This window comes from Melanerpes formicivorus, unplaced genomic scaffold, assembly GCF_026170545.1.
Source record: "Melanerpes formicivorus ecotype bairdi unplaced genomic scaffold, bMelFor1.0.p_v2 SCAF_8, whole genome shotgun sequence".
Taxonomy (NCBI): Eukaryota; Metazoa; Chordata; class Aves; order Piciformes; family Picidae; genus Melanerpes; species Melanerpes formicivorus.
This window is the reverse complement of record NW_027142360.1, coordinates 20,522,349-20,530,177: the sequence shown is the minus strand read 5'-3', so window position 1 is coordinate 20,530,177 and position 7,829 is coordinate 20,522,349.

Here is a 7,829-nt window from a genome sequence, read left to right as displayed (position 1 = left end):
AATACAAAGATTAAGTCAGCTCTCAAGTAGAAACTTGTCATGAAGAACTTTACTACTTCCACAATATGAGGAGTGAGGTTACAAAAAAAAAAAGAGGCCAGATACTGGAGCATACCTGTAATTGAGAGCCAAAGGGAAGCATCTGCTGGCCTTTCCCCTTGCTGCTTGCAGTGAAAGCAGTACAGGAGCATCATCCTGAGAAGTGACATACCACCGTGGGTCACTGAGCACAAGTTCAGCTGGCACTAGACTTTACTGCAGCTTGAGGTCAGTGTTTGCAAGAGGAGGTTTATTTACTCTGATGGCACAGGCACGAGAGACAGCACCCAAGGGAGAGCCTCAGCTAAGGAAGCCTTGGAAAGGAGAACAACTTCTCTCTCCTGCTCTTTATTTGTTCCTGCTGCCTTCAGGTTCTTCCATTACCCAGTAATTGCAAATGCCCTGAGGCTGGTACCTTCCACCCCTCTTTATTGTGAGGTTTCCAGATGGAACTCATCTAAATGATGGGGAGCCCTTGGTGCTGATCAGACCTCATCTTCACCAGTTCTACCTGTGGGGCAGTGCCTGAAGGATGATTATTGTCACTTCAGGGAGCTGGGTGGATAGAAGATTTGAGACCCCCCAGAGTGAGCTGTTTGATTGCAGCTCTAAGGATGATCACCAAACCCTGACCTACTGCATGCTGGGCTTGGTGTTAAAATAAAAGTGGTATCCTTAGGAGATGCCTCTTCTTTAGTCATATCAATATCCTAGCCAGGGAGTAAAGGGAGATGGTACTACCTGAGTTTGTCTCTGCAGAAGCTTCTGTAATTCTGCACTTACAGAAAAGGCAAGGAGGAGTACGACAAAAAAGGAGAAGAGGGCTGAGCTTGAGGAAAGGATTTGGGGCTGAAAAATGGGTGGAGGAAGGAAAATGATGTGGAAAAACAAATGGAAAGACAGAAGAAGGCCCAGAGAGATGTCTGTCCTAAATAGTAACAGAAATTCCTCATGGCTGTCAGTCTCCATCTCTTCTTCTTGCACTGTCACTAGCACACAGCAAGAGGAAAAGAAGCTGAGAACAAAGCACAGCTTATGTGGAAAAGAAAACTCCTTTCTCACCCATGTTTCTGAAAGAAAGGGAGGACTTCAGTGCCTCTGTGTCCAAGCATGTGTCCACTGTAGCCAGGGTCTTGCTCATCCTCCCCTCTGCAGCAGGGAGCCCTGGCTGATATGGACCTTCAGGAACTGCAGTGAGTCTAAGTGTGGCCCCTTCACTCCACTCTGCAAACATCTCCTGCCCAGGTCCTGAGACCTGGAAGTCCAACTCTTCATGATGAAAAGTGAAACCTCATCTTGCTTCAGGTGCTGCTGGTGACAAACAGATTAATTGATTTGTTTGTATTGAAATAATGAGCATAGACATCTCACTCTTTCATGCTTGCTGTGTCTGTCCTTCTTTCTCAAGTGCTACCCCAGGAAGAGAAGATACTTTTTAAAGAGGTCAGACAGAGTCTGACAGTCTTGCTGGTCAGGAGCTACGAGCAAAATGGAGGGAAGAACCCATCTCTCCTCCAACCACTTTCTCCTCCACCTTGTCCTTCAGGCTGAACCCTGGATGGGTAGCAAGTCAAAGAGTTGTGTGTATGTGTTTTGTAGCCCACATGGGCAGAGCCACCTCAGCTGTGATCTCACAGCAGGGACCTGTGTACCTGCCTCCTTCTGCCCACAGGCACACTTGGGAATCCTGTATGTGCAATGTGACTCTTTCTCTGCCCTGGCTCCCTATAGAAAGGGTCAGACCAATGGTCCTTAGCCTGGCCTGCAAAGTACTGGGGACCTCTGCAAGGTACCTTGGAGGGTGGTATCATGGTGTAGGAACAGGAGGAAAGGGGAGCAGGTGACTTGTTTCAATGTTTTGCTGAAGTTGTACAGCAGCTCCTGAGCAGATAGTGAGTTGGAAGACATGGGGAGCCTGTACTGCTCAGTACAGTGCTGGGCTGCAGCCAATGCATGTGCACACTGGGGTAGTGACTCTGCTACCCACTATGGGCCCAGCTTTGCTCTCACGTGTTCCCACAGCAACAGAGAGGCATTCACATTCCTTCTCTCCTGTGCACACCGATTAAAATCATGCTCATCACAAGTGCCTCAGCTTGAGCACCCAGCCCTTTAATTGCTGCAATGAAGGATACGAATGTAGGCGATTCTGAGGCCAACAAAGCAGAAAATTAGCATTTAGCATGAAAATGATAGCACTGCATCATCACCAGTGCCAAGCAAACAACACAACCACCTCTGCTGCCTCTTTTCCCTTCCTACCTTCGTGCTCGGACCTGTCGGGCGCTGTAACAACCCCATGGGTCCTGCCCTTCTGAGGCTGTCACCAGGAGACCCAGGGCAGGTAGGAAGCTGGGAGTCAGCATCTGTTTTCTGCCTCTGGACTTCTGATGATGAATCAGATTCATGCACTCGTTTCTGAGATAATCCTCCTTCAAATGTCAAAAGTGCCACATTAGCTGCTGCACTGATTCCTGCAATATTTGCAGAGCAGAAAAATGCAGTGGTTGGAAGCATGAGGCTGAAGGGAAAAAACCCACACCCTCGAGGTGTCCCTCAGGGTGAATCATCCTTGTCTCAAGCCACGAGTCAGATCTTCACCTCCTCCAGACCCTTAACTACCTTTCTCCATCGTTAGTGTAAATTCCCCCCAGGCCTTTTCACCTCTTTATTACCTAGGCTGTATTTTTGCCTGGTTGGACACAAATAAATCTTAAAATGCTGTGTCCATCCAAGCACAAAAGGAAAGGCTGTTTACCAGCCAGGCTGCTATGGAGCCAGCACACCCAGCCCCCGGGCCTGGGGTCACACTAATGGCCAGTGGGTCCCACCAGATCAGGACATTGGAATTAGCTGGGCTGGAGGTGATGGCTATGGCTCTGCCTCTGTGGTGGTCACAGAGCAGGAGCATGGATGAGGCCTGAAGGGATCACTCTGGAGCAGGATCCAGAGCCCTGGGTTTGACTCCACTCACAGAACCAGCAGCTGCACAGGAACTTCTGCTTTGTTGTGAGATTTTGGGCTGTTCAGCCATGTCCACATCAATGATTCCTGGGACTGAAAGCAAAATCCCAAGTTATGAGTCAGACTTCAAACAGGCTCTAGCTATTGGGGCTGGGGTAGGAGTTCCTGGCTCCTTCTGGCTGTTAGCACTATTTCCATTTCAGGTAGATAATAATTAACCTTCTGAATCCGTGGGCAGCACAGTGGTGCCCACCACACTTCCCCACCCCAGCTAGGGCTCTGCACATCAGTGGTTTCTACCACAGAGAACTGCCTCTTCCATGGCCTCATGTAGGTACCAGCACATCCTTGCCCCGATGGAATCATTGGTTATGAAGTGCCACAGCTCAAGTCTTGAATTACAGATGGACAAGCGGCTTACATGATGTGAGGAGGGCTCTGGTGTTCCCCTCCAGTGCATGTTCCCCTACACACACATGCACACTCCGTATACACCCATGGCGGCTCCAGCAGCCTCAGGTCCCTGCAAGTCTGACCATGCCATCTGCTACAGCTCCCCACCAGCCCTGTCATCCCTCTTTCTCCTCCCTACAGACACTGCCCTGTGCAGTAGCTGTGGGCATGGCTAGTGTGGATGGCAAATGAACTGCACCTGGCTCCTCAGGATGCAACACTTTGAAGTTACCCATTGCTCCAGCTCGCCCCAGGGTGGGCAGAGACCACTGCAACTCATTGCAGGCAGGGATGGAAATGCTGCCCAGGCACTGCCTGTGTAAGTGCTGTGGGGACTACTGGTGAGCAGTGCCCTGTGTGTCAGCAACTTGGGCTGCTTACTGCTTTAGGATATATACACTGGGAAAAAAATAGACCAGTGGAAGATGTAGTTGCAAACCACAGCCACCCTGAAACAGGTACCTGCCTGCACCCACATAGACACCCACACACAAAGCAACAGTGGCTATGGAAGCAGAAGAATGAATACTGAGCAAACACCAAGGGATTTTTAGAATAGTTTGCCTGCCTTATTTTATTCCATGCAATTTTGTTGTTTGTTGGTTTCTTTCCTCCACCTTTCCCCCCTCCCCACCTTCCTGATTTATTTCCTGTGCCTGAGCTTACTGTGGCAGCAGAAACTAATCAGTAGCCAATGATGATTAAGTCTCTCACCTGTCTCTACACTCAATGGAAGGTAATTTTTTTAAGTCTGTGGCAAGAAATGTAAGTGCATGGGGCCAGGCTGTATGACTGCAGAGGGAATAAATACACAAGGTGCATTTTTTTACCCATGCCACCCCATTTATATTGCATTTGATTCTTTCTTAGAAATATCTATTATCTAGAGTGTGTGTATTATTATTTCTGAGTGTAGATCAGATCTTGAAACAAGCCCTTCATGTGGCTCAGATAAGGAGCTGGGAGAAGTGCATAAATGGAAATATAAATTAACTGCCTTTGTGAAGTTGTAATTGAAAGGGGAAATGGAGTCACCCAGGTCATTGTTACCATCCCAGTGATCATCAGATGCAGCTAAAGTTGACAGTGGTAATTTTGAAGGAAAGACCACCCTTACTTCATATCCAAAGCTGTGATAATTTGCAAACAAGGCTTACACCAAGAACTTGCAGGGTAATAAAATTGCCTACCTGTCAAAGACATAGTTTGGGTTATTACATGGTGCTGCTCTTCTTCATGTGTGAGTGAGCATCTCTAAGAGGGCACTTTGCAAAAGCAAAAGCTTGGATTAAAGATGTTTCAGCCATCCACATGGTCTGTGGTATTGCCAGTGACTTATTTTGAAGCATCTTAGCCCATAGAAATGTTTCTGACTGAAAGAGGGGTGGCTGTCCTGCCTGCTTATGCTCAGAGGTTTCCAACCCCCTTTTTGGAGCTGCTCTGCCAAGCTCTGTAAAGCAACAGTGCTGTTGTCTTAACAGAAGTCATAGGAAAGGTAAGAGGAGGAAAATTGTGGTAGCAGGGCAGTAACAGGCATGGTCACCACAAATAGGTAACTTAGAGGGCTTTGGGCAACCTGATCTAGTTGAGGATGCTCCTGCTTACTGCAGATGGAGTTGGACTAGATGACCTTTGGAGGTCCCTTCCAACCGAGAACATTCTGTGAATTTCATCCAGGTGAAATAAGATGGAGGAAAAGGAGAGGAAGAGCTGTTGAAACTTTGCACAGTGCACTGCAAGCACCAATCCCTCCCCAGCAACAACAAAAAAGCACACACACACCAAAAAACCCTCCAAACAAACAAAACACACACACACAAAACCAACAACAAACACAAACCAAACCAGAGCCACAGTATCTTTCAAAGATTTCAGAAATAATATAGATGACTAAATTAGAATAGAATTAACCAGGTTGGAAGAGACCTTTGAGATCATCAAATCCAACATAACATCCAGCACTATCTAATCAACTAAACCATGGCACCAAGTGCCCCATCAAGTCTCTTCCTAAACACCTCCAGTGACGGTGACTCCACCACCTCCCTGGGCAGCCCATTCCAATGGCCAATCACTCTTTCTGTGAAGAACTTCTTCCTAACATCCAGCCTAAATCTCCCCTGGTGCAGCTTGAGACTGTGTCCTCTTGTTCTGGTGCTGGTTGCCTGGGAGAAGAGACCAACTCCCTCCTGGCTACAACCTCCCTTCAGGTAGTTGTAGAGAGCAATAAGGTCTGCCCTGAGTCTCCTCTTCTCCAGACTAAGCAACCCCAGCCCCCTCAGCCTCTCCTCATAGGGCTTGTGCTCCAAACCCCTCATCAGCTTTGTTGCCCTTCTCTGGACACCTTCCAGCAAGTCAACGTCTTTCCTAAACTGAGGGGCCCAGAACTGGACACAGTATTCAAGGTGTGGCCTAACCAGTGCTGAGTACAGGGGTAGGATGACCTCCCTGCTTTTGCTGTCCACACTGTTCCTAATACAGGCCAGGATGCCATTGGCCTTCTTGGCCATCTGGGCACAAATGGTGTTGGCCAGAAGGGTAAAGGGCTCCAGTCTCCAGGAAAGTGTCCTTGGAAAAACAATGTCTCACTCACTCTATTATTCTGCTCAGTGGACCATGAGACAAAGAGAGAGATGTGTCTGCTGACTTTGGAGACTACAGACAAAACCACTGAAGAAAAAGATTTGTACTCCTCTGTGTCCACAATGCTGCACAGCAAAACGGGAGCAGGAGCTGAAGCCTGCTGTGGTTTACATAGCAACAGCCCAACTGCTAACAGGAGCAACTGCATAGGGTGCTGAGTCCTTCCTGCTCCTACTAATGTCATGAGCATGAACAATGCTCAGCAGGTTTGCTGCCGTGCAAAGTGACACTGAGGACGTGCCCAGCTGTAAAGTTCACCTGTGTAATCCCATTGCTGCCATAAGGGAAAGGGCAGACTGCTGCTGGAGCAAAAGCAGAGGCACGCTGCAAGCCGGAGGCTGGAATGCTGAGGGGGTGGGGTGGTGTGTGGAGGGGTAGAGCTTCTAAATTGAGCACATCTGCTCTGCAAGTGGCCCAGAAGCATAAATATTGAATATCATATTTCCAGCTCCTGCTCAAGGTGTGACAGGATCTTAGAAGAAATAAACAGGGGGCTGGGAAATATGCAGAAGGAAAAAGTGCTACAGAAGAAACATTCAGGTCTGAATGAGTTTGAAGAAATAATTCAAAGATACAGAGATACTGATTTCCTGCTGGAAGCCAGTCCCTTGCAAAGAGCAAAAATAACATGGAGAAAGATTGGAAAACAAGGCAGATGTCATAAAATAAAGTATTCATGAAGCCCACAGAAAGGAATATTTGGACAGTCAGATCACAGCAGATTGAACTGGATGGCACACAACCAGGGGCCTGACTTTGCAAAGCACCAAGTGCCTCCTACAAGGAGTGCTGTGTGGTTTGTACTGTAGGTAGTCAGAAAACCAGCATGGTTTATTTTTTCTCTTCTCTGTGAAAATTCCTGTGATGAGAACAAGCAAAGCAAAGCTGCTTACCTCCATGTCTTGCATAACAAACGTTAAGATTTTAGATACTTTGGCTAAAAATCAAATCTGTGCTCCTGAGATGCTGCTGCAATAACTTTTGCTCTTGTTACAGTAAGTGCACAGGGCACAGCTCCTGCAGCACCTTGCAGGCACCTCAGTGCCTGAGGACCCACCTTCAGTGCCCTGAGGGGTGGATGAGTTTTATGGTGTCTTGAGGGAACAGGCACTAGAGGCCACGCAGGACACAATACTTCCGTCATACGCTGGGGGAGAATTTTGCACACAAAATCCATTTTGGCAGGAAGAATTTCATTATGAGAGAAAAGGAAATTAGAAAATGTCTTGGAGTCATCTCAGTTTTCTGTTTTCTGTTTCTTTTTTGTCAGAAAAATGATTTCCTGCTCGACGACAGCTTCAGCCCCCCTCCATCCCCTACCCCAAGGCCTGCTCAACTCATATTAATTTCACAGAAAGCTGGTGGTGCTTGGTCCTTTACAGGACCTGGCCTCACAAACTCCTCCCCCCAGAAAACAAAACCAAAACTGAACAAAGCCAGATGTGCCACACTGCCAACTCCCTAGGAAAGAAAGCAGTGCTCATACTGGCAATCATCGCCCAAGTGTCTAATGTCACAAGGAAACTTCTGGTAGTAGTACAGAAGACAGATGAAGAAGCCACAAGAAGAAGTACACCAAGCAGTACACTTAATTCATTTGGTAATGCTGTGACAGGGTCTCTGGACTCAGAAGAGAGAGGCTTAGGCTGGTGAGAGGCCTCAAGCACAAGCCCTATGAGGAGAGGCTAAGGGAGCTGGGGTTGCTTAGCCTGGAGAAGAGAAGGCTCAAG